We start from the raw sequence: 25,169 nt of genomic DNA, 5'->3' as shown, positions 1-25,169 counted from the left end.
GAGGGGAATGTGTTACCAAAAGCTCTTTTCCTTTTATTTTATGATGTTTTATTCTGTAGTTTGCTTTTTTGTATTTTATTCTTTATTCCAGTGCAGCTTTTAGTTAAATTTATGTTTAGAAATATGGAGCTCGACTGATTGTTGAGTGGCAGCTGCCGTCTTGCCTTTTTTTGACTCCCGATCACCAACACACAGAAATCTCTGCATACAAAGCAATCAAACTGATACTCAGCCTTTCACACAGATTAGATTAGATTAGACTGTAAATTGTGCACTATCTGTACTCATTGGCAAATATAGGTAGTTTTTGTCTTACGACCGGTTACTTAGCCACCATTTGAAGTTAGATACGGATTAACAGAGTTGGAAGGGACCTTGTAGGTCATCTATAACTGTCTGGTTCGGTTCTGCAACCCAACAAGAAAAACACAGACTTCAGACGATAATTAGAAGTGCAGAAAAAATAATTGCTACCAACCTGCCTTCCATTGAGGACCTGTATACTGCATGAATCAAGAAGAGGGCCGTGAAAATATTTACAGACCCCTCGCATCCAGGACATAAACTGTTTCAACTCCTACCCTCAAAACGACGCTATAGAGCACTGCACACCAGAACAACTAGACACAAGAGCAGTTTTTTCCCGAAGGCCATCACTCTGCTAAACAAATAATTCCATCAACACTGTCAGACTATTTACTGAATCTGCACTACTATTAATCTTCTCATCGTTCCCATCACCAATCTCTTTCCATTTATGACTGTATGACTGTAACTTTGTTGCTGGCAATCCTTATGATTTATATTGATATATTGACCATCAATTGTGTTGTAAATGTTGTACCTTGATGAAGGTATCTTTTCTTTTATGTACACTGAGAGCATATGCACCAAGACAAATTCCTTGTGTGTCCAATCATACTTGGCCAATAAAAAATTCTATTCTATTCTATTCTATTCTATTCTATTCTATTCTAGTCCAACCCTCTGCCCAAGCAGGAGACCCTATACCATTTCTGACAGATGGCAGTCCAATCTCTTCTTGAAAGCCTCCAGTGATAAAGTTCCCACAACTTCTGAAGGCAAGCTGGCTCAAAAACAGTTACTGTGGGAGGGATCTAGTCAGGGGTGGGTCCTACTTACCTTTACTATCAGTTCGTAGCAGGATTGCATGCGCTTCCTGATGATGTTGGGGTCGGTGGGTGGAGCCTACCTCTGGTTTTACTACCAGTTCGCATGAACCGGTCTGAACCGGGGGCAACCCACCATTGGACCTAGTCAGTCCTAGTGGACAATCACTTAAATAGGAGCCAGCAGTGTATGGCAGCAGCCAAAAAAGCTAATACAATCTTTGGTTGTATAAACAGAGGCATAGAATCAGGATCATGCGAAGTATTAGTGCCGCTTTATAAAGCCTAAGTAAGGCCACACCGGAATACCGCAGCCAATTTTGGTCACCATGCTGTAAAAAAGATGTTGAGACTTTGGAAAAAGTTCAGACAAGAGCAACTAAGGTGATCAAAGGCTTGGAGACTAAAACATATGAAGAATATGACTTTTGTAACAGAGTTGTTAGTGCTTGGAATACACTACCTGACTCTGTGGTCTCTTCTCCAACTCCTAAAAGCTTTAACCAAAAACTGTCTACCATTGACCTCACCCCATTCCTAAGAGGACTACAAGAGGCGTGCATAAGTGCACAAAAGTGCCTACCGTTCCTGTCCTATTGTTTCCTTTCACTGTATGTGCTTGTATATAATGTTGTGACAAAAAAAAAAAAGAACAGCTGCAGGATTTGGGTTTGGTATCATCATTGGGTTGGCCAAGAGAAGTTTAACTTGGTTGCGTGGTTTCTTTCTCTTGCACACACTGTTGGACAAGCTTCTGAAGGGGCCTCTCTTGATGTTTAAGCATTTTGTTATCTGAACGTGCTGTGGGTGCCCTACATCAGGGGTCTCCAACCTTGGTCCCTTTAAGATTTGTGGACTTCAACTCCCAGAGTCCCTCAGCCAGCAAAGCTGGCTGAGGGACTCTGGGAGTTGAAGTCCACAAGTCTTAAAGGGACCAAGGTTGGAGACCCCTGCCCTACATCCACCTTTTAGCAAGTTGTGTGTCAGGCTGTCTCTGATTATATTTAGGAAAGATAACACCTTGACCTCATTTGGAAATGAAGAAAAGTACTTTTACTAAATACATCTTGACTACAGCCGGGTAAAGTTGGATCTGAGACAAAATATGGCTAACATTCCATATCCCCTTGTTAGTCCCTCCTCCCCCAAGAGGTCAGGCAGGTCTGGTCCAATGCAAGCTCCTTCTCGGCCCCTGGCTGTTAATCATCTCAGGAATGCAGTGTCCCTTGGAAAGCCTGCGCTCTAACATTCTTGCTGATTACAAACCGTCAATCTCCCCTCCCCTTGATCTCATGTCAGACGACACTCTTAAAGGGCCCTCTCCACTTAACCTGAATAGGATATTAATACTTCTTAAGTCCATGAGCTATTTTCCATTACACATAAAAACCCATTGCAATCTAACTACTGAATATAAAGTGTACAAAAGGATGTGAGGATTGGAGTGGAGGCTGACATCGTGTTTTACCCTTCAGCAGACTACGGTACAGTCTCTACAGAACTGCAACTCCATTCCTAAATAATAAGAAAAGGAATGAACCGGCGGGCGGGCGATTCAGCTGTGCCCAAAACGAGTTCATTATACAGAAAAAAAAGTCTCCTGACTATTATTTTCCAGACAAGAGCCAGACGGACCATTTTCCAGGAGGGACGGTGGCCTGACTGCAGCAGAGACGGAGCTGTCTCATCTGCCAGCACTGGGGAGAATCTCATTTGCAACTGTAGGTAGACAAACAACCTTGTAATGCATCGTAATTTACTCCCTTAGTAAATCCCACGCTCGCAACTCAGCAACTATAAATATAGCCGTGTAATATTTATTACAAAAAATTGGAATAAATTTCCCCATTCTATCACCCGCAGAAATAATACACAGCCACCCAGCTCAGGAATTTAACCCCTTTTGAAAGATGAAGAACATCCTGCTGCTCCTTCGGTTCAGCCGCACGTGAGATGCAAGGATCATTATCTATTCTTGCCGTTCATTATTGAGACTGCAGAAAACAAGGAGGTCGTCCGCTCCCCGTTATTTTTCCAAACTGAATTGGAAGGCAGGAGAAAGAATGGAAGAGGAGAAGGGAAGGAGGCCAGGTGCTCATAAATCAGCAGCCATAATGGTCTGGGCTCTGAAGCAAGTCCTCAGCAGGAGGCTCCGTTGCAGAATTGGGAAGGGGCCCCCAAGGCCATCCAGTCCAGCCCCCCTGAAGGAGTCCAGATCAAAGCATCCCAGACCATTGCTGCCCTCTCTGCCTGGAGGCAGCTTGGTGGGGAGGCTGACTCTCTCGAGTCAGATCTTTGACAGAAGCTTTCCAGCTAAAATCCACCTGTTCTATCCCCCCTTGCCTCCGTCCGAGCGATGGCTTAATTAGCCGGCACTATCAGCTCTGGCAGCAAACTAGTGTCTGCCAAGTGACTCTGTTATCTCCCTTGATGCCGATGAGTCACCCAGGAACAAACAGTTAAGCAGTTGATTTTGCCTGCTACGAAGAGGCATAGCAATCCTTGCTAGTTTTATATCCTGTGGGGTGTGGCTCCATGACTCAGCACTTCCTAGGCAAAGCTGGCTGAGGAATTCTGGGAGTTGAAGTCCACAAGTCTTAAAGTTGACAAGGTTGGAGACCCCTGCAATAGAGTACCATTATAGTATAATCTATAACTTATTACTGCTTTGTAAAACCTTAGTAAGACCACACCTGGAATACAGCATCCACTTTTGGTCACCACGTTACAAAAAGGATGTTGAGACCTTGGAAAAAATGCAGAGAAGAGCAACTAAGATGATTAAAGGCCTGGAGACTAAAACATATGAAGAATGGTTGCAGGAATTGGATATGTCTAGTTTAATGGGGAGGAAAAGAACTAAGGGTTGCAATATAGCAGTCTTACAATATTTAATGGGCTCCAACAAAGATGAGGGGGCCAAACTATTTTCCAAAGCACCAGAAGGGCAGGACAAGAAACAATGGATGGAAAAGAGAGAAGCAAGAAGAACGAAGAAGAAATTTCCTAATGGTGAGAACAATTAATCAGTGGAATGACTTGCCTTCAGAAGTTGTGGGTGCTCCATCAGTGGTGGTTTTAAGGAAGAGGCTATCTGAAATGGTTTAGGGTCTGCTGCTTGAGCAGATGGTTGGACTAGAAGACCTCCAAGGTCCCTTCCAGCTCTGTTCTGACTGATTGATTGATTGACCTCTCCCCACTTCGCTGCTCCTGCTTCAGTTCAGGTCTTGTCCTCAAAGTCAGCACCAAGCCTGAGTTATCCCCACTTTTGCTGTGTGGGCAGAAAATCTTGTGATGGTGCCATCAAGGCAAGATGGTGACGAGGCCAGTGAGAAGAAGCTCTCAAGAACAGGAGTCCTCAAAGGGAGTCCCACTGCAGCAGCAATGTTTTGCCCACAACATCCATCTAGTTTAGGAAGCCACAGCAAGGGAAGGGAGAAAGATCAAGGGCTCCAAAGGAGGGCATCCTTGTTACACATCTCCAGCTCTTCTCTCAGACTCAGAACCTCCTAGAGATCGGCTGTCATAAGTGGGACATCATCCAGATCCCCTCCCACCCACCTGCACACCTTACTTGGGTCTCCAACAGGATCTCACCCAACAGGTGAACAAAGCAAAGCACCTGTGCTGCTTCTTCAGGGACTGCCTTGTAAAGGAGCTGAGAGGCTTCAGCCTCCTTGAAGGTTGGTCTGATCCTAGAACTGTCTCCTTTCCACCAAGTCTTTGAATGGAAGCTTTGAGTGGATATTGAGCTGAAATCTCTCCATTCCTTTAGAACAGGGGTCTGCAAACTTGGCTCTTTTAAGATTTGTGGACTTCAACTCCCACAGTTCCTGAGCCAGCAAAGCTGGCTGAGGAATTCTGGGAGTTGAAGTCCACAAGTCTTAAAGTTGACAAGGTTGGAGACCCCTGCAATAGAGTACCATTATAGTATAATCTATAACTTATTACTGCTTTGTAAAACCTTAGTAAGACCACACCTGGAATACAGCATCCACTTTTGGTCACCACGTTACAAAAAGGATGTTGAGACCTTGGAAAAAATGCAGAGAAGAGCAACTAAGATGATTAAAGGCCTGGAGACTAAAACATATGAAGAATGGTTGCAGGAATTGGATATGTCTAGTTTAATGGGGAGGAAAAGAACTAAGGGTTGCAATATAGCAGTCTTACAATATTTAATGGGCTCCAACAAAGATGAGGGGGCCAAACTATTTTCCAAAGCACCAGAAGGGCAGGACAAGAAACAATGGATGGAAAAGAGAGAAGCAAGAAGAACGAAGAAGAAATTTCCTAATGGTGAGAACAATTAATCAGTGGAATGACTTGCCTTCAGAAGTTGTGGGTGCTCCATCAGTGGTGGTTTTAAGGAAGAGGCTATCTGAAATGGTTTAGGGTCTGCTGCTTGAGCAGACGGTTGGACTAGAAGACCTCCAAGGTCCCTTCCAGCTCTGTTCTGACTGATTGATTGATTGACCTCTCCCCACTTCGCTGCTCCTGCTTCAGTTCAGGTCTTGTCCTCAAAGTCAGCACCAAGCCTGAGTTATCCCCACTTTTGCTGTGTGGGCAGAAAATCTTGTGATGGTGCCATCAAGGCAAGATGGTGACGAGGCCAGTGAGAAGCAGCTCTCAAGAACAGGAGTCCTCAAAGGGAGTCCCACTGCAGCAGCAATGTTTTGCCCACAACATCCATCTAGTTTAGGAAGCCACAGCAAAGGAAGGTAGAAAGATCAAGGGCTCCGAAGGAGGGCATCCTTGTTACGCATCTCCAGCTCTTCTCTCAGACTCAGAACCTCCTAGAGATGGGCTGTCATAAGGGGGACATCACCCAGATCCCCTCCCACCCACCTGCACACCTTACTTGGGTCTCCAACAGGATCTCACCCAACAGGTGAACAAAGCAAAACACCTGTGCTGCTTCTTCAGGGACTGCCTTGTAAAGGAGCTGAGAGGCTTCAGCCTCCTTGAAGGTTGGTCTGATCCTAGAACTGTCTCCTTTCCACCAAGTCTTTCAATGGAAGCTTTGAGTGGACATTGAGCTGAAATCTCTCCATTCCTTTAGAACAGGGGTCTGCAAACTTGGCTCTTTTAAGACTTGTGGACTTCAACTCTCAGAGTTTCTCAGCCAGCAAAGCTTAAAAGAGTCTTAAAAGTCTTAAAAGAGCCAAGTTTGCAGACCCCTGCTTTAGAAAATTGAACCAGCAGGAGATTGCCTGCCCATGTGGTAATCCTTCCTCTGCCTCTCCCAGTCCTTTAACACAGGAGTCCCCAATCTCTGGGACAAGCAGCATGGGTTCCAATTTTTTTTACTACCGGTTCTGTGGGTGTGGCTTGGTGGGCATGGCATGGCTTAGAGGGCATGGCAGGGGAAGGATACTACAAAATCCCCATTTCCTCCCGATCAACTGGGACTCGGGAGGCAGAGAATAGATGGGGGCGGGGCCAGTCAGAATTTTTACTACCGGTTCTCCAAACTATTCAAAATTTCCGCTACCGGTTCTCTAGAACTGGTCAGAAGCTGCTGACCTGACCCCACCTCTGGGGACAAGGGACCCGTACCGGTCCATGACCTGTTGAGAACTGGGCCGCACAAGCAGTGGCCAAGTGAATGAAGCTTTATCGGCGCATGCGTGGGATCTAGGTCACTGGTGTCAAATTCGATCGCGTCATGTGACGTATTGGGAGGTATCACTACATTGTTTGCTTTTGTGGAGCTGGGGTGGGCGTGGCCTGCACATAACACATCCGACCTGTGGGTTGCCAGTTTGACAAGCCTGATCTAGGTTGTACGGGGAACCATCCCCCCAACCCCACCCTGGTCCATGGGAAAACTGGCTTCCCCAAAACTGTTCCCTGGTGCCAGAAAGGTTGGAGACCGCTGTCTGAACATCCCTCCAAGCAGAGATGGGTTTCAGCAGGTTCTGACCAGTTCTGAAGAACCCGTAGCAGAAATCTTGAGTAGTTCAGAGAACCAGTAGTAAAAATTCTGAGTGGCCCCACCCTCATCTATTCTCTGTCTCCCGAGTCCCAGCTGATTGGGAGGAAAAGGGGATTTTGCAGTAACCTTCCCCAGAGTGGAGAGGGAATGGAGATTTTATAGTATCCTTCCCCTGCCACACCCATCAAGCCATGCCACACCAAGCCATGCCACGCCCACCAAGCCACGCCCACAGAACCCCCAGTAGTAAAAAAATTTGAAACCCACCACTGCCTCCAAGGCCTTGATGGTGTTGGGACAAGAGAAAAAGCTAACACCAATACAGCCAAAGACAACAGACGGCCATCTGGGCTGTGGATGAAATGAAGACAAATTTCAGGGGAACATGCAAAACAAAGAGGCTGCCGGGTTCTGTTTATGGCCTGGCCAGATGTGAGCCAGAGAGGGAGCAGAGATACAGCCTTTGTGTAAATAAAGCCGCAGAACTGGCTAAGCTGACAGTTTTATCGTGAAACCTGGGGCTCTCCATAAAAAAGGTGCCATTGCTCCAGATGCTGGGAAAGTTTTATTTTTATCTGAAGCTTTCACGAAACCTCCTTCATCTGGAAAGTCTGCTGGAAAGAAGTCAGACACTTAAGAAGAGACTGGATGGTCACTTGTCTGAAATGGTAGAGGATCTCCTGCTTGAGTAGAGGGCTGGACTAGAAGACCTCCAGGGTCCCTTCCAACTCTGATATTCTGCTTTCCTTCCTTCCTTCCTTCCTTCCTTCCTTCCTTCCTTCCTTCCTTCCTTCCTTCCTTCCTTCCTTCCTTCCTTTTCCATTATGGGATGTTCTTAAGAAGAGACTGGACCGTCATTTGTCTGAAATGGTATAGGACAGTGATGGCTAACCTTTTTGCCATCATGTGCCAAAAGCGGGGGTCACGTGGGGGGGGGTCACGCACGTGTGTTCCCACACCCATAATTCTATGCGCCCTGCCCCCGCACATGCACGCATGACCCCCCCACACTCTCCCCGCCTTTGCCATGTGATGGCCTGGTGGGTCCGGTAAGCCCATTTTTTGCTCACCCCAGGCTCCAGAGCCTCTCTAGGAGCCTAGGGAGGGTGAAAATGGCCTTCCCCACCCCTCCAGAGGCCCTCCAGAGGCCAGAAACGGCCTGTTTGCTGACTTCTGGTCTCATCGGAAGTTGGCAAATGGGCCATTTCCAAACTCCAGAGGGCCTCCGGGGGGTGGGGAAGTCCATTTTCACCCTTCTCAGGTTCCTAGAGAGGCTCTGGAGCCTGGGGAGAGCAAAAGACAGGCCTTCCCCACCCCCTCAGGCCCTCCAAAGGCAAGGTTGTTTCCCTACTTCCAGGTGGCCCAGAAGGCCTAAAAATCAGCTGGCTGGCACGCACATGCGTGCCAGAGCTGAGCTTGCGTGCCCACTGATATGGCTCCGCGTGCCATCTGTAGCACACGTGCCATAGGTTCGCCATCACGGGTACAGGATCTCCTGCTTGAGCAGGGGGCTGGACTAGAAGACCTCCAAGGTCCCTTCCAGCTCTATTCTGATTCTGATTCACCTTCTGCAAGGCGACACACCCCCCCCAGGTTGGAGCCAAGAAAAGTCACGGCAGTGTGGATGCAAGGATTGTGGCCAAAGGGAGAAACCGGACCCCAGGCAGGCAAACTGGGGATACACCAGGAACAGGAAAAACCCCCATTATAGAAATGGATGGTCCAGAAAAGTCAAGCTGGCAGCCATGACTGAAAAAGGCATGAAGCAATCACATCCTGACCAGGGGTGAAATCCAAAATTTTTCCCTACCAGTACAGTGGGCGTGGCTTAGTGGGCATGACAGGGGAAGAATATTGCAAAATCTCCATTCCTTCCCCACTCTGGGGACAGCCAGAGGTGGTATTTGCTGATTCTCCAAACTACTCAGAATTTCTGCTACCGGTTCTCCAGAACCTGTTAGAACCTGCTGGATTTCACCCAGTGGTGGGTTTCAAACATTTTTACTACCCGGTTCTATGGGCGTGGCTTGGGGTGTGTGGCATGGCTTGGTGGGCGTGGCTTGCTGGGCATGATAGGGGAAGGATACTGTAAAATCTCCATTCCCTTCCCAATCCAGGGGAAGGATACTGCAAAATCCCCATTTCCTCCCAATCAGCTGGGACTTGGGAGACAAAGAATAGATGGGGGCGAGGCCAGTCAGGTTCTGTGGGCGTGGCTTGGGGTGTGTGGCATGGCTTGGTGGGCGTGGCTTGGTGGGCGTGGCAGGGGAAGGATACTGTAAAATCTCCATTCCCTCCCCACTCTAGAAGAAGGTTACTGCAAAATCTCCATTTCCTCCCAATCAGCTGGGATTTGGGAGACAAAGATTAGATGGGAGCGGGGCCAGTCAGAATTTTTACTACCAGTTCTCCGAACTACTCAAAATTTCCACTACTGGTTCTCCAGAACTGTCAGAACCATGTTGCGTGAATCCAGCCGGAGAAACATATAGAAGTCGCCACTTTCTTTCACCCGTGCCCAGTCCTGGCGCAACATCTCCAAACACCTCTTTCTTCTGCCCATTCCCCAACAACGTTGCCTTCCTCTTGTCCAGCCGTGTAGCATGACTAAGTCATCCCTAGGAATATTTTCCCCATAAGTAGGCATGAAGCTAGGGCAAATTCATGTGAGTCCTGTGCCATCCGGTATCTTTCACCAGCTGTTTTGCCAGGGTCACAGGGTGGGGTTACGTTCACACCCACTGGCTGGCACAAGCACACCCTGGTCTCTGTTCCCTCGGCGCTGCCACACAAAGCCCATCCTGCTTTGGCAGTAGGTGAGTCCAGTTCTGTCAAAGAGTCTTTCTCCTGCCAGGGCTCTGAACCAATCAGAGTCCAGGATTATCCTAAGGAGCAGATGAGCAGCGTAAAAGAGCCACTTGCTGTGGACAATGGGAGAGCCCCTCCCCCTGCTTCCCCACCTACTCACCAAGGTTCTTTGGAACAGGGGTCTCCAACCTTGGCAACTTTATGACTTGTGGACTTCAACTCCCAGAATTCCACAGCCAGCATTCTGGAAGTTGAAGTCCACAAGTTGTAAAGTTGCCAAGATTGGAGACCTCTGCTTTGGAACAGAGGTTTAATGTTCTTCTGAAAGAGCACGGAACCCATTTCAAGTTAGCTTCCTTCGAAAAGAGGAGTTTTGCACTTTAGAACAGGAGACCTGAAGTTTGAGATAGTAAGAATGGGATGGACCATTTTGTCAAATCCAGAGATACTGAAATCTGGAAAAACAAAATATGAAACTGTGGAAAAAGTAGTGCAGCACAAGGAGGAGAAGAACAATGTTGAGGCAGGCAGATACACACACACCCCAAAGATTAAATAAGGAAACCTTCAACTGATTTGCATTTCACTGAATTTTTGAATTAAATAGGGCCGTTAATTAGGAGCTGGAAATAGGAGGAAGAAATTGTGCTGGATATGTTCACCACTTGAATTATTTGTAAAAATAATGATGGTGCAGTACAAATAAATAAATAAAATTAATAATAAGTGAGAAAGGCATGTCTTAAGGACTAAGTGGGGACATACATGTTTCCCTGAAAATAAGACCCTCTCTTATATATTTTTTGAACCCTGAAATAAGCGCTTGGCATTATTGCCATGGGCTGAAAAGCTCAATTGGGCTTATTATCAGGGGATGTCTTATTTTGGGGGAAACAGGGTAGTTTGCTTAAGCCTAAACCACAGTTGGGTTCATTTAAAACTGGCTAAGCCAAAATGAGACCCAATTTATCATGCCAAATTGGTACAGTTACGACAGATATCATCTTAAGCTATGCTTTTTTTAGGGCTGGTCTGTTTAATAAGCCACAATTGGTTGGATGCAGCCATTATGTCGATCTGTGGACCACCTTTATTTGCAATCCTTAATAGTTAGGTTCACGTGCAGGTAAGCAAAAGGCACAGTTAATCATATTCCATGTATGACTATTCTAAATTCTTCGCCCGAGAGAAAGATTTCTGCAAGGGCTAAAGCAGCTTTTGCATGCGGAATGAAGTAGTTGAAGCCCTGGAGAGGCTCTGGAACAAAACAAGCCCTCATTCGACTCCTTTAGATTTGCATGCTGGAGGGAACACCACGACTAGCTACCTTGGTGCCAAGACAATCTCAAATTTGCGCGCAGATCACTCTTACTTCCCAGCGTCGAAAATATCTCATTATCAGTCATTCAGGCTCTGGATGAACCTGAATCTTTTCATCTCTTCAACTATGTCGATCTTTTCTTTTACTTTTTTTAAAGGGAAAAAAAAGGTGCCTCTTCTGAAACAAGACGTCTTCAGGAATGAAAAGTAGGGTGGCAAAAAGTAGCTCAGGTTATTAAATAATGAACTGGGCTCCTTGGGACTTTCTTGGGCAAGGGAGGAGTGCAGGGTATCCAGTGGCCTCATTTCTTCCCTCTGTGATTTCCCCAAAGGGCTGAATGGAAAGGGGGGAAAGTGGCCTCATTACATGCCCTCAAGAAGAAGACCCCGAAACGACTCCTGCTATTTATTAGGCTGCGTTAATAGAGGGATCGAATCAAGATCACATGAAGTGTTAGTACCACTTTATAAAGCCTTACTAAGACCACACTTGGAATGTTTCATCCAGCTATGGTCACCACAATATTAAAAATAGGGCAAAATGCTGGAAAGAGTGCTGTTGTGACCCAGGTTCCCGGACTCGGACTCCTAGAGGAGGATGATTCAGAGAGTGAGGAGGAGGAGCTGGCAAGGCCTGCTTCCCCTGGGCCCTCTCCCTCCCTGGCACCCACCCAGGAGGAGGAGGAGGGGCTGGCAAGGCCTGATTCCCCCAGGCCTTCTTCTGATTTGGCAACGCCCCAAGAACAATCTTGGCTTGATGCAAGACTGCGCAGACGTGACCGGAGCGCGCAGCAGAGGAGGCGTTGGGGCAAGGTCAGAGAATGATGAGTCACAGAGTGACACCCAGAGGGGCTATAAAGCAGGAGGCGGAGCTTCCTGGCTTTTTGTCTTGGACAAAGCAGTGAATTTGCGTGGGCAAGCTGTTTCAATGGAGGGAAGAAAATACTCTTGCCTTATCTATAATTTCCTAGTTATCTCCAGAGACTTGGCAGGCGCGTGGGTAGACGTGGCCAGACATCTCTGTGCCAGAAGGAATCCAGCCAAATGTAAATAAACTTGAAAAGAAGGCCTTTGACTGGCTTTTTGTTGGGAGTATTGGGAGAGGGAAACAGAACAAGTGCAGAGAAGAGCAACAAAGTTGATTAGGGGACTGGAGGATGAAACATTTGAAGAACGGTTGCAGGAATTGGGCCTGGCTAGTCTAGTGAAGAGAAGGACTAGGGGAGAACATGATCTGAGTGTTCCAATATTTGAGGGGCTGCCACAAAGAAGAACGGGTCAACCTATTTTCAAAAACTCCAGAAGGCAAGACAAGAAACAATGGAAACTAACCAAGAAGAGAAGCAAATTGAACAAAGGCGAAACTTCCTAAAGGTGAGAACAATTAACCAGTGGGACAGCTTGCCTTCAGAAGTTGTGGGTGCCCCATCGCTGGAGGTTTTAAAGAAGACACCGGACAGCCATTCGTCTGAAATGATAGAAGACCTCCAAGGTCCCTTCCAACTCTGTTATTCTGTTTTATCTGTTATATTAGGCCAGGTAAGGCTATGTCATCAGCACAAGAGTCTTTGGAGGCCCAGCTTCTCATCCTTTGGAAACAAGCAAAGCACAATGGCTGTAACTTGGTTCTTCTGCTGCACATCCCTCCAAAGGTCTCCCAAGCATTTATGGGCAGGAAAAAAGTCAGCAGAATTTTTGCTGAAACCCTGAAGCAGCAGACCATTGAGGCTCACAGAGGACCAATTCCAGGATCCATCGGAAATACCAGCCAAAACTGCTGGGTACCAAGAGACCAAGAGTGAACCTTTCAGAGTCTTCTCCAAAGGCTCCAGTTTTAAGTGAGAGCAAAACATTTTGATCTGCCTTCTCCAACCTGGGGCCTGAAATGCCTTGGAGTACACAGTAACTCTGTGTCTAGGGGTGATGCAAGTTGCAAACTCACACATCCGGAAGAAACAGGAGGGGGAACGTACAAGGGTTAAACTGTACTCCCTGTTAAACTGGAGTTCTTAAAACAGGCCTTCTAAAGATTAGTTAGATCATGGCAGATAGAAAAATCTGGACCTCCATTTCTCAGTCCTTCACAAGTACACCCTTACCAAGGAAAGCATTCAAGGCCACATACCCTGAGAGTGGAATGTTGACTACCCAAAACATCTCAATGTTTCTAAAAACACCTATGCAATAGCATTATATACCACTTCACAGTGCTTTACAGCCCTCTCTAAGCAGTTTACAGTGTCAGCATCGTTCCCACAGCAATCTAGGTCCACATTTTATCCATCTCCGTAGAATGGAAGGCTGAGTTAACCTTGAGCCTGGTGAGATTCCAACTGCCAAACTGCAGGCAGGTGGCAGTCAACAGAAGTAGCTACAGTACTGCGCCACCGCACCACCACAGCTCTTCATTGGCTGAAAATGAAATGGTCATGGAGGAGGGCTGGGATGAGGGAAACAATCTGTACCTTTTTGCGTGAGAAACTTAGTTTTAGCCTGACTTTACTGCAAACAGCAACCTTTTTTAAAAGAACCCATCAAATGGAGTCGAGGGTCTTTCTTTCCTACAGGACCTGACTGGGGCAGGTCTGATACATTAGTCCTCCATACAAACCATTACCTGTTCAATAACAAATGTAAAGATGAAAATCAGTCACTGCCATTTTGGCCAAACCTTCCTGATATGCCAGAATTAGAGTTTTGCTGTGATGCAGTGTTCTACTTGAACAACTCACTCCAGGTGTCTTGTTGGACTTCAACTCCCAGCATCAGTCAGTCAGCCATGGCCACTGCTGGGAATGTTGACAGTTGAGATCTTTGAAAGTGCCCCAGATGGGGCCATGGGAGTGTGAACACTCCTCCCCTTTCGCCACCACCCTGCCTTCCGCATAATAGTTTTAAGTACTGTATTTTTGGAGTATAAGATGCTCCGGACTTTAAGACACACCTACCTTTTGGGGGGAGGAAAACAAGAAAAAGAAATCTGCCTCTGCCTCCCAGCAATTTGCCTCCTTGTCGCGAACAGTAAACAGCCTGTTTCAGTTTCAGTTTCAGCACAGCCTGATTAGCACAAGGAAAAAAAATCTGCTCTGCCTCCCAGCAATTTGTCTCCTCGCAGCAAACAGCCCATTTCAGCTTCAGCACAACCTGATTAGCACAAGCAGCTGATTGTTGGTTGGATCGGCCTCCCGAAGATCAGCTGTTTCAGGCTGCAGGGATTGCCATAGCTTATCCGTGTGCCCCATTTTTTGGGGGGGCAGTGGTGGGTGAGGCTACATTCGGTGTATAAGACGCACACAAATTTTCACCCTCTTACCGGGGTGTGTGTGCATCTTATACTCCGAAAAATATGGTATATGGCCCAGACTTAGCCTGATCAATTCAACAACCACCCCAAAATATGGGGAAAAGAGGTTTCCTCTTTTGAAAGAAATGGGAACCTTCCCTACAACCTCTTTTGTAAGAAATGCTTGTTCTAAATGCTAAAAAGTCACAAGTGTGCAATAAATACCAGCAGGCTGTTCTTCTTGTGTTGAAAAGTTTATATTTTATTCATTTACAAATCGTAGATAGATTTAATGGCGTAATTAACATTCACAGCATTAACATAACATATGCTACCCTTGGTCCGTTGGGTAATTGATTGCCTTGGAAAATGTTCAGTTTGGTTAAATTCCTCTTTTCCTTAAATTGTTTCCATTTATAACAAGAAACTGGCATCTGAGGCTTTTGGTTTCCTCACTATCATTTCCTTCTCTATTTGTGCTGACTTTTTGACCGCAGCCTTCGGGGACGGGTTGGTGTTTTTGGGTTGTTTTTTTAATGCTCTAGGTCTTACACATGTTTTCTGAGTAGAGAAAAAGCTCTTGAAGAAGTAAGATTTTCTCTCTATAATTTTTACAAGGGATCTTACACTTACGCAAGAAAAACCAAAAGTACACATATAGACCAGGTGAAACCAGGCTTAATAGCAGTGACTGTGAGAGGGATCTTGGAGTCTTAGTGGACACCAGCTAAATATGAGCTAGCAGTGTGCAGTGGCAGCCAAAAAAGCCAATGCAACCCTAAGCTGCATTAATAGAGGGATACAATCAAGATCATAAAGGTAAAGGTAAAGGTTCCCCTCGCACATATGTGCTAGTCATTCCCGACTCTAGGAGGCGGTGCTCATCTCCATTTCAAAGCCATAGAGCCAGCGCTGTCCGAAGATGTCTCCGTGGTCATGTGGCTTGCATGACTCAATGCCAAAGGCGCACGGAACGCTGTTTCCTTCCCAACAAAGGTGGTCCCTATTTTTTCTACTTGCATTTTTACCTGCTTTCGAAACTGCTAGGTTGGCAGAAGCTGGGACAAGTAACGGGAGCTCACCCTGTTACACGGCAGCATTAGGGATTTGATCCGCTGAGCTGCCGACCTTTAGATCGAAAGCTCAATGTTCTAGCCCCTGAACCACCCAATCAAGATCAAGTGAGGTACTAATACCACTCTATAAAGCCTTAGTAAGAACGCATCTAGAATCCTGCATCCAGTTTTGGTCACCACACTATGAAAAAGATGTTGAGACTGTGGAAAAAGTGCAGAGAAGAGCAACCAGGATGATTAGGGGACCGGAGGCTAAAGCATATGAAGAACGATTGCAAGAACTGGGCATGGCTAGTCTAGTGAAGAGAAGGATCAGGGGAGACAAAGTAGCAGTCTTCCAATATTTTGGGGGCTACCACAGAGAGGAAGGGTTTCACCTATTCTCCAAAGCACCCGAAGGTCAGACAAGGAATAATGGATGGAAACTGATCAAGGAAAAATTAAACCTGGAAATAAGGAGAAATTTCCTGACAGTGAGAACAATCAACCAGTGGAATAGAAGTTGCCTTCAGAAGTTGTGGAAGCTTCATCACCGGAAGCTTTCAAGAAGAGACTGGACTGCCATCTGTCAGAAATGGTGCTGGGGGTGGGGGGGAGGATTGGACTAGATGATCTCCAAGGTCCCTTCCAACTCTGTTAGTCTGTTATAGTCAATCTGTTATTTAGTGTTCTTTACCAAACAAACAAGCAAATCACGTCCGCAAATGCAGCAGTAGGAAGGAAAGATCAAAATGCTGGCATCGTAACACCCTGAAACAAAGAACGGGAGATTATAGTGTGCATTGATATATTTGGAAATGCTTCCAGTTGCTTGAAGGAGCAGGGGAACATTTCACTTCTACATAGAAAAAGCCTCCTCCACATGCTGGTTGGGAATAATGGGCACTTAAGGACCAAAGAAGGCTGAGGAAGGTTGCAGATAAACATTTTGCATCAGCTGGAAGTCATCTGTGTGAGATGGATTTCACCCCATAAAACGTCTTAATGCCGTAAAGACCAAAGGCGTCATACTGCTGAAACACCGTCCTGTAAAAGGGAACTCTCAGTCCCCAATCTTCACCATCTAATGGATGCAGGAGGTGCACGGATCTAATCCACGACCTGTCGTATCGAAGCCTTGTCTGCATTAATAGAGGGATAGAATCAAGATCACGTGAAGTTCTACTACTGCTTTATAAAGCCTTAGTAAGACCACACCTAGAGTACTGCATCCAATTTTGGTCACCACACCATAAAAAAGATGTTGAGACTCTTGGAAAAGTGCAGAGAAGAGCAACCAGGATGATTAGGGGGCTGGAGGCTAAAACATATGAAGAACGGTTGCAGGAACTGGGCCTGGCTAGTCTAGTGAAGAGAAGGACCAGGGGAGACAGGATAGCAGTCTGCCAATATTTGAGGGGCTCCTACAAAGACGAGGGGGGGAGTCAAACTATTTTCCAAGGCACCTGAAGGGAAGGGAAGGGAGGAGAAGGGAAGAGAGAACCAGGAGGAAATAAACTTCAAACCCCCAAATTCCTAAGCATTGGCTCCTGCTAAGCTTTGCCTCTCCTGGGGAAGGTGTTTATTGCCTGCTTCTTCCTTTCTCTGATGCTCAGCGGATGCAGATTTACCAAGTCGTTAGACAAACAAGAGCTCAAGCCAAGCACCTGCAAGCTCACGAATGCTAATGCGGAGACCATCAGCTATCCAAATGTCCCAACCGACTTTCATTAAAGCAGGGGTCTCCAACCTTGGTCTCTTTAAGACGTGTGGACTTCAACTCCCAGAGTCCCTCAGCCAGCAAAGCTAAGAAGTCCACATGTCTTAAAGGAACCAAGGTTGGAGACCCCTGCATAAAAGTGCTCTGCTTGATCCGATTGAGCTTTCCTCTTCTTGCCAAGTGACCCAAAGGGCTGAGTGAGGGATCAACAGAGCTGTCACCTAACGGCCTCTGCAGAGGAGACGACATGTCAAAGCATGAGCCTCACTTGCCACCTTGAGCAGCGCAAGCGGCCTGGGAGAGATGCCACCCTGCTGGGGAGGAATCACAAGACAAGAGGCTGAGTATCTCCGGAATAGCAATAGCTGTCAGCCCTGATGCACCTGGTGGCTCAGGGCTGACATTCCGGCGGGGGAAGGAGAAACCGGGGCAGCCATTCCGGAGAGCCGCATGGCTGCACCACGCCCACCAAACGCGATACCTGCTGGAGTAACGGATCCACACCCTGCAACTGGCCGGATGGGCGAGACCAGAGCAGATCTGGCCAGGCCAAGTTGCTGCCGCTGACTCCTCAGCTATGAAGTGGCCAAAACAGCTGAGAAGCGGGATGGGTGCCTGCTGAACCTCAGCACCCAGAAACGGCCTCCAGTCATTTCCGGTTAGCCAGCCCAAAATTGTACTATGATAAGCAGGGTGTTGTGCCTCGCTCACCCCCCTCTCCGCAGCCGGGCCCCTCTCATCTCCTGCTATCTCAGCCAGAGACTGATAGTGCAGAAGAATGTCCTGGCATGCCTCCAGCCCCCAGCCCTGGCACCATGCCCGGACAAACCGAGCAAACAAACCTCCCCCCGATAGCATGTGCGCCTTATGGGAGGGGCCAATCATCTCCTAGCCTTACTTCTGAGTCGTCCTTTTTGCTTGAGCTGCTCTTGCCTTCTGGCAGCTCTTCCCATGTGTGCACTAGGAACAGGCTCCTCCTGTTCCTCTGCCTCTCTGCTGTCCACCTCTGGAGGCTCCGGAGTCCGTGCATCGCTCCCAGATGGCCCTGGCCGCATCTCTGCCTCCGATGCAGAGCCCTCATCTGGGCCTTCCCCTGACTCCAGGACTGGCCCACTGTCCTCCCCAGCCTCCTCACTGTCTGACTCCACTGATAGCTCCGCAGGCTGCTAGCGGACCACAACAGAACCGAACCAGGTAGGTAGGATGGCCAACAGCACCGTCTCCTGCAGCCACTAACATCCTTCTGGAATTAGAAAGCAGGCACAGCTTTTAGACACTAGAGAGAAGCCCATTCCTCTACAGTTATTCTATAAATCCCCTTTTCTTCTTTAATTGCCCCCTTCCCTGCTATTTTCCTCCCCCAGAAGTACTTGAATGACACACGAAAGAACCCCCTGCCTCTACCATCCGTCAGTCTTTGACTTCACAAAAGAATAAAAAGGATTTGAAAAAGTGGCATTCAGCACTTTGCCTCCAAGCCCAGTTGTCAAAACAATGTCAGCTTTGCCTGAAAGCCAGCACGAAGCATGGAAGAATTTTTAAAAGCCAGTCATTTTGAGGAACTGCTGTCAAGAGTCAACTTTGGCATGAGCCACATGGAGCAAGAAGAACAAAGCTGCTCAAATTGGTGGGTTGCGGGTTTTTTTTTTTGGGGGGGGGGGAAACAAGCTTTTGAAATGCGACCATCTTGCCAAGAAAGTACAAATGAAGAGATGCCCTCCCCAAGTGCCCCGAAGGATGCCTGGGTGGAATCTGGCTAAAAGCCCAGCATCAGAGCCACAAGTCAAACTTCAACATCATCTGATAGAAGAATAGAGCAGAGCACAGCAGAGCAGAACAGAATAGGAGGAGGAATGGAATGGAATGGCATATGGAAGGGACCTTGTAGGTCGTCTAGTCCAGCCCCCTGCTCAAGCTTACTTACATTGTGTCCATCCATCCAAGAGAATCTACACCAGTGGTAGTCAACCTGGTCCCTACCGCCCACTAGTGGGCGTTCCAGCTTTCATGGTGGGCGGTAGGGGTTTTGTCCGATACTGAAGCACTTTCCTTTTTTTTAATTTAATTGACTTTTTAAAAAGATTTCATAGCATTATTTAAAAACACTTTCATTAGGTTTTCATAAAATTCTCCGTGACAATGTAAATTTCTGAAAATATACTATTTGTATCGCCCGCGCATAAGTTTAGTTCACGTTACGTAAGTGAAACTAAATGGCGCTATAGTGCGACCGCAAACAAAAGAGCCTCGTCCCAGAATAGCTCGCGCATCTCCCCCCACACCACCCAGCTGTAACAGACAAACAGAGCTGGTAGCCAGCATCCCCCCCCCCCAAACCCAATCCACGATGCACGAGAGGCATGTGCAGACAACGATACACTTTATAAATCACCATTACTGTGGAACCGGTGGGCGGTTACAAAATTTTACTACTAACAGAGATAGAAAAGTGGGCGGTAGGTATAAAAAGTTTGACTACCCCTGATCTACACCATTTCTACACCCTTTTCTCTGGAGTATTTATTTCTTTTGCCTTTACCCTCTGCTCAGAGTCTGCTCACAGCTGCCTCTCTGCCCAGCTTTGATAGCCAACAACTATGGTGCTGGTTAGGGAGAGAACTTAGAGGGTCAGAATGACAGCCTCACAAGTTCTGGGCATTTTGTAGGCAGCCTTCCTCTCCTCAAGAGCCAGGCAGGTCCTGCACTGGAGATGCAGATTGTCAACTGCTCACAACTGCACAAGTGTCAGCACAAGTCACAACTTCCTCTGGGAAAGGACAGATGAAGAAAACTGGGAGCAAATTTTGTGCTGAATCATCCTGAGTGGGCTGAGATTATAAGTGGGGGCATTTAAATCCAAATATTGCTAATAAGAATAATTCTTTGGTGGCATATTAGTATTAAAAAAACCCACTAGCTTCTGGTTCTCAAATTTGATCTTAAATTCTGCAGCAATCTAAATGTTTAGGAAAGCAATTTTCACTGTTAGCATCTTCTGAGTAAATAATATTGTAACTTAAAACCTGCTTGCTTTTCCATTTTCTATGAAAGAAATTTGATTTTTCAGAACAAAAGCTGCCATTCCTTGTTTAGGAGAAGCTGGGTCCATTTTTTGAGATTCTGAAACTCCTACAAGAAGGTTCTTTCTCTCTCCTAACATACAGATATAGAACTCTTTCCTGGAAAAGCATTCAGGATAATCACATAAAATGCTTGTAAATCTAATGGACATAATAATAAAAAAATGAAAACGGGACAAAAAGAAGAAGGGGGGAAAAAAGGCAATTTCAGCAGCTTTCTGAGGAAACCTACCTCAGGAGCAAATAAGCCAATTTATTCTTTCTTTTTCTGGTTGTGAGAAACCAAATTGCATTCAGGTTATTTTCTCTGGGGCCAGCTCAAGTCTTCATGACTGCTGACACAACCCCTAACATCTTGCTGGCCTTGTGTATCTACGGCTTCAACCATTGACTTGGTTTTCTCTGGTTCAGCTGCTCCAGAGGAAAAAATTCCAATGGAGGGAGAAGAATCAGGAGGAGTCAGGTTACTCTGTCAATTAAAAGGCAGCCTTTATTAAAAGGCAGGATCTTTTGTGAGTTGCAGCTCACTTCCACAGAGAGACTAGTCCAGGGGTGTCCAAACGTGGCAACTTTAAGACTTGTGGACTTCAGCTCCCAAAATTCCTCAGCCAGCTGGCTGAGGAATTCTGGGAGCTGAAGTCCACAAGTCTTAAAGTTGCCACGTTTGGACACCCCTGGACTAGGCTGATGGAGCCTAATCAAGCTGGACCTAAGATTGCTTTCCTCCTACAATTGGGAATGTGGGTTGTGTTATGAAGGTCCACCTTAAAGGCTAAGGGTATCTGATGCAACTTAATGGGTTCCTGCCTAGCAACATTAATACTCCTATGAGCAGCCTACACTTTTTAAAATAAATACTCCCCCAAGTTGCCTCTTACAATCAAGAATAGAATAGAATAACAGAGCTGGAAGGGACCTTGGAGGTCTTCTAGTCCAACCCCCTGCTTAGGCAGGAAATCCTACACCACTTCAGACAAATGGTTATCCAACATCTTAAAAACTTCCAGTGTTGAAGCATTCACAACTTCTGGAGGCAAGTTCTTCCACTGATTAATTGTTCTCACTGTCAGGAAATTTCTCCTTAGTTCTAAGTTGCTTCTCCCCTTGATTAGTTTCTACCCATTGCTTCTTGTCCTGCCCTCAGGTGCTTTGGAGAATAGCCTCCAATCTTCTAATCATCTTCGTTGCTCTTCTCTGCACTCTTTCTTGAGTCTCCACATCTTTTTTTACATCGTGGCAACCAAAACTGAATGCAATATTTCAAGTGTGGCCTTACCAAGGCACTATAAAGTGGTATTAACACTTCACGTGATCTTGACTCTATCCCTCTGCTTATGCAGCCACCAGTCAGGCTGTGTTAGCACATAACTGGCTAGGTCTGATGAAACAAGCATGAGAAGGCCGCCGGTGACCGTTAAACCAAGAAGTCATTGCAGAATTTACTCTGCAGATTCTACCCAGCCAAAGTTCTCACAATGAGCGAAAGGATAGATTCATTCACCCAAAATGTTGGGCTAAAATGAAACAAATAGAAAAACAGTACTTGTGGCTCAGGGTTAATTGCGGGAGCTTTAGTGTTTCTGAGCTTGATTCGTTTCTTGCAAATGTTGCATGAAACTGCAGAATTTGGCTCGCTCCAATTTTGAAGTGGACCTGCCCACCCCTGCGTTATACTTACCTATATTTCTGTTTCCGAAGCCCAGCTGATCAGTGCCACGCCTCAGCTGTTTTCCTTCCCAGCAGCAATGCAGAAGGTGAGTTTTCTCCAAACTGTGCATGCGTGCTTAGTGAACTGGTTGTTAAACCGGTAGGATCGCACCCCTAAACCAAACCACCACGTTTATCAACCCAGTATTAAAGCTGTGTGAAGCCAACCAAGGCCTATCACAACAGAGTCCTCCTGGGGAAGAGAGAGAAATGCAAGACAGACCTCTGCAAGGAGAATTTCAAAGGTCCATCTGAGCCTTTTGGCTCTCCCTCTGATCTCAATTGCTATTCAGCCAGGAGCATCTCTTCAGGGAGAGGCTCAAAAGAATCCAGATGGAGGTGGGACTGTGGGTTCAAAGCCCGCATGGTCATGTAACACATGTAAAAAAAAGGGGGGAGGGCTCTAACTCTGTGGTTGCAGCAGCCATCTTTACATTTCTGATATGGTCCTCTGGCATTTATTTGTTTGTTTGTTTATTTATTTATTTGTTTTAGAAGTTTTATATTGCTGCTTACTCACCCATGGCGACTAAAGGTGGCTTACACAATATAAAAGCACCATATAAAAATAATAAAAGAAAATAATAAAATAATAGCCAGCCACCCACCACCATCCTGGCGACAGCAAATATTTATACGAGCCATTTAATGGGCTCCATCCCACCCTGGGTTCCCCAGGCCCGCTGGCAGAACCAGGTCTTCAGCACCTTTCAGAAAAGTGTTAGAGTGGGGGCCATTCTATAAAAATCAAATAAATAAATAAATAAATAAATTCTAAACTCTGGGGGGAATGATGTTCCAGAGAGAAGGAGCCCCCACGGAGAAGGCCCTTCTTCTGGGTCCCACCAGGTGTATCTCCCTAGGCCAGGGATGTCAAACTCAAAGCCCACGGGTTGGAATGCGACCCAAAAGGTGCTTAGTTCTGGCCCAAGGGGCTGCCCTGGAAACAGCCAAGGTGCCTGTGCCAGCACAAACCGCTTGTAGCCCTCCTGAGCTCCGTTTTTGCTGGCAGAGGGTTGCAGGAGGCTGTCGCAGAGCTCCGTTTTTGCCACCGCAGGCATCCGCAACACGAGTGATGTCGAGCTGACCACGCTCACCCTGCCGCCCCACCCCCGAGGTCAAAAGCAACCCTGATGCGGCCCTCAATGAAATTGAGTTTGACACCCCTACCCTAATGGATGGGACTCACTACATTCCTTGCCTTCCCGCTCTGGTGGGTTGGGTAGATGTTATCCCTCTATTCAACAGTCCTATCCATTGGTAGCTCTCTCCAAACTGCCATCTATCACCCAGACTCGCCAATTCTCTGTTGCATTTCGCTCTTGCATTTTTAAACAGCCCTGGTGTTTTGTTTTGTTTCAAACAGATCAAACGCTGCTTCTCTTCACAGCCAAGGGTCACATCATTTGAAGCAAGGAACAAGTTTGCCAAAGTTTGTCCCACTGTTCCCTGAGCTGTTAGGCATTCTAGTCCAACACTTTTGGTGAGCACTGAGTTGGAGAAGAGTGATTTCCACATGCAACGAGGCTGCCCGCCTCTCCGTTCTTATGATAATCTATGTCACAATCACAGTACAATATAAAACATCTCAAGGATTAGAACAAAAGGCAGCCATTTTCTTCATTACACACCTCATTAATCTCATTCAAAGTACCATTAGAAAAACCACATCAAAGAAAAGGAGATAGCAAGCAACCACCTTCCAAAAAGAAAATCGGAGAACAGAGCCAGACCTTTGTGAGATTATCATCAAGTTTCTTTCAATGTGTGCAAAGTATTATATCGTACCATACCTAATTAAGGAGTGAATCACACTCGTTCTGGGTGACATGAAGAGCATCTCCCACAAAAGCCGCATGAGGTTCAGTTTGATCAAATCACAAAAGAAAGAAGAAAAAAAAGCAAAAATGAATGAGATGGTTTGTTACAGTCTTTATCTATGGAGGATGGAGGGATGAACGGGAGGGAGAGAGGAAAAGGGAGACAGTAAGGAAGGAAGGTCTTTGTACAAGAAGAAAAAGGGTTCATAAATATGCTCCAGTAGGGAAAAGCTACTCATTGGTAGAGAGTGTCGTGTCCCACTCCTCCGCTGACGGCCGGGTCAGGGAAATCCGAATCAGGCGTGCCTCTGCAGCTCTGCCAAAGTCCTAGCAAAGTCCTCAGGGCAGGCAGGAGACCAGAAAGTGACTTCAGCAAGATAAGTTCGACTTTGCCTGACTCAGAGAATGCCAGAAAGCAGATCCTTTGTATAGGCCATGGGGTGTGGCTCCATGACTCAGCACTTATCCAGGCCTGCCCCTCCCTTCCTTCTGTTGCCTCCGCCTATCAAGTCTTCTGACGCGAGGGTCACTCCAGTCGGCAGCTGTTGGCAATTGACCTCCCTCAGGTTCACATGCTGTGGAGGAGGGGGAGGGGTCTAGTTGCTCCGTTTGCCTGGGCATGGAGCCAGAGCTGGGGACTGGAGGTATTTCCTCCTCTTCAGACTGTCTGGGCATGGAGCCAGGGCTGGGGCCGGGAGGCATACTAGAACATTCCTCCGTGTTCGGAAGCAGATAAGAAGACCCCGGCTGAGGTGAGATCAGACGAGACACAACAGAGAGAAAAGCCATTTTCTAGATCAATCATTATCCTTTTCTCTATTTAAACCCTGACTCTGCCCACTGGCAGGAGCTCGATCCTGACCAGCTCAAGGTTGACTCTGATTTCCATGCTTCCAAGGTTGGTAAAATGAGGACCCAGATTAAGGTCCCAAAAATGTACTTGAGTCACCAGAATGCCAAAGAGAGAGAGACATTCAAGAAAAGGCTTGGAAAATAATAGCTTTCCTTTGTACAAAGAAAAAGCTGAATCGACTTATTCCATGGCATATAGACAACAACCACGCAAGGAAAAGCCACACCCAAGAAGAGTGTGACCCCAACATCTTATGCCCGCATTTAGCCAATCAGAGAGAAAAGTTTGCTACCCAACGTGGGCAATGTTTTGCCCATGCGCCCCTTATCCATGGAGCATTCTTGGCCAATGTTCTGCCCATGCTTTCGTTATCTTACAGAGCATCCCTTGTAGCCTTGTGTGTTTGTGTTCCTGGGCATCCCCCTGCTCTGGCCTCATTATCTATGGAGCAGGAT

The 25,169-nt window shown here is 46.7% G+C and overlaps 1 protein-coding gene across 2 annotated transcripts in view; it reads right to left on the bottom strand.

Annotated features, from left to right (window-relative positions):
• The window catches only part of RAB26 (RAB26, member RAS oncogene family), a 296,965-nt gene that overhangs the window by 198,666 nt on the left and 73,130 nt on the right, over positions 1–25,169 (bottom strand). The window lies entirely within an intron of this gene.

Source organism: Ahaetulla prasina, chromosome 14 (genome assembly GCF_028640845.1).
Source record: "Ahaetulla prasina isolate Xishuangbanna chromosome 14, ASM2864084v1, whole genome shotgun sequence".
Classification (NCBI taxonomy): domain Eukaryota; kingdom Metazoa; phylum Chordata; class Lepidosauria; order Squamata; family Colubridae; genus Ahaetulla; species Ahaetulla prasina.
Note: the sequence above shows the minus strand (reverse complement) of the source record. Positions and strands in the feature narration are given on the sequence as shown.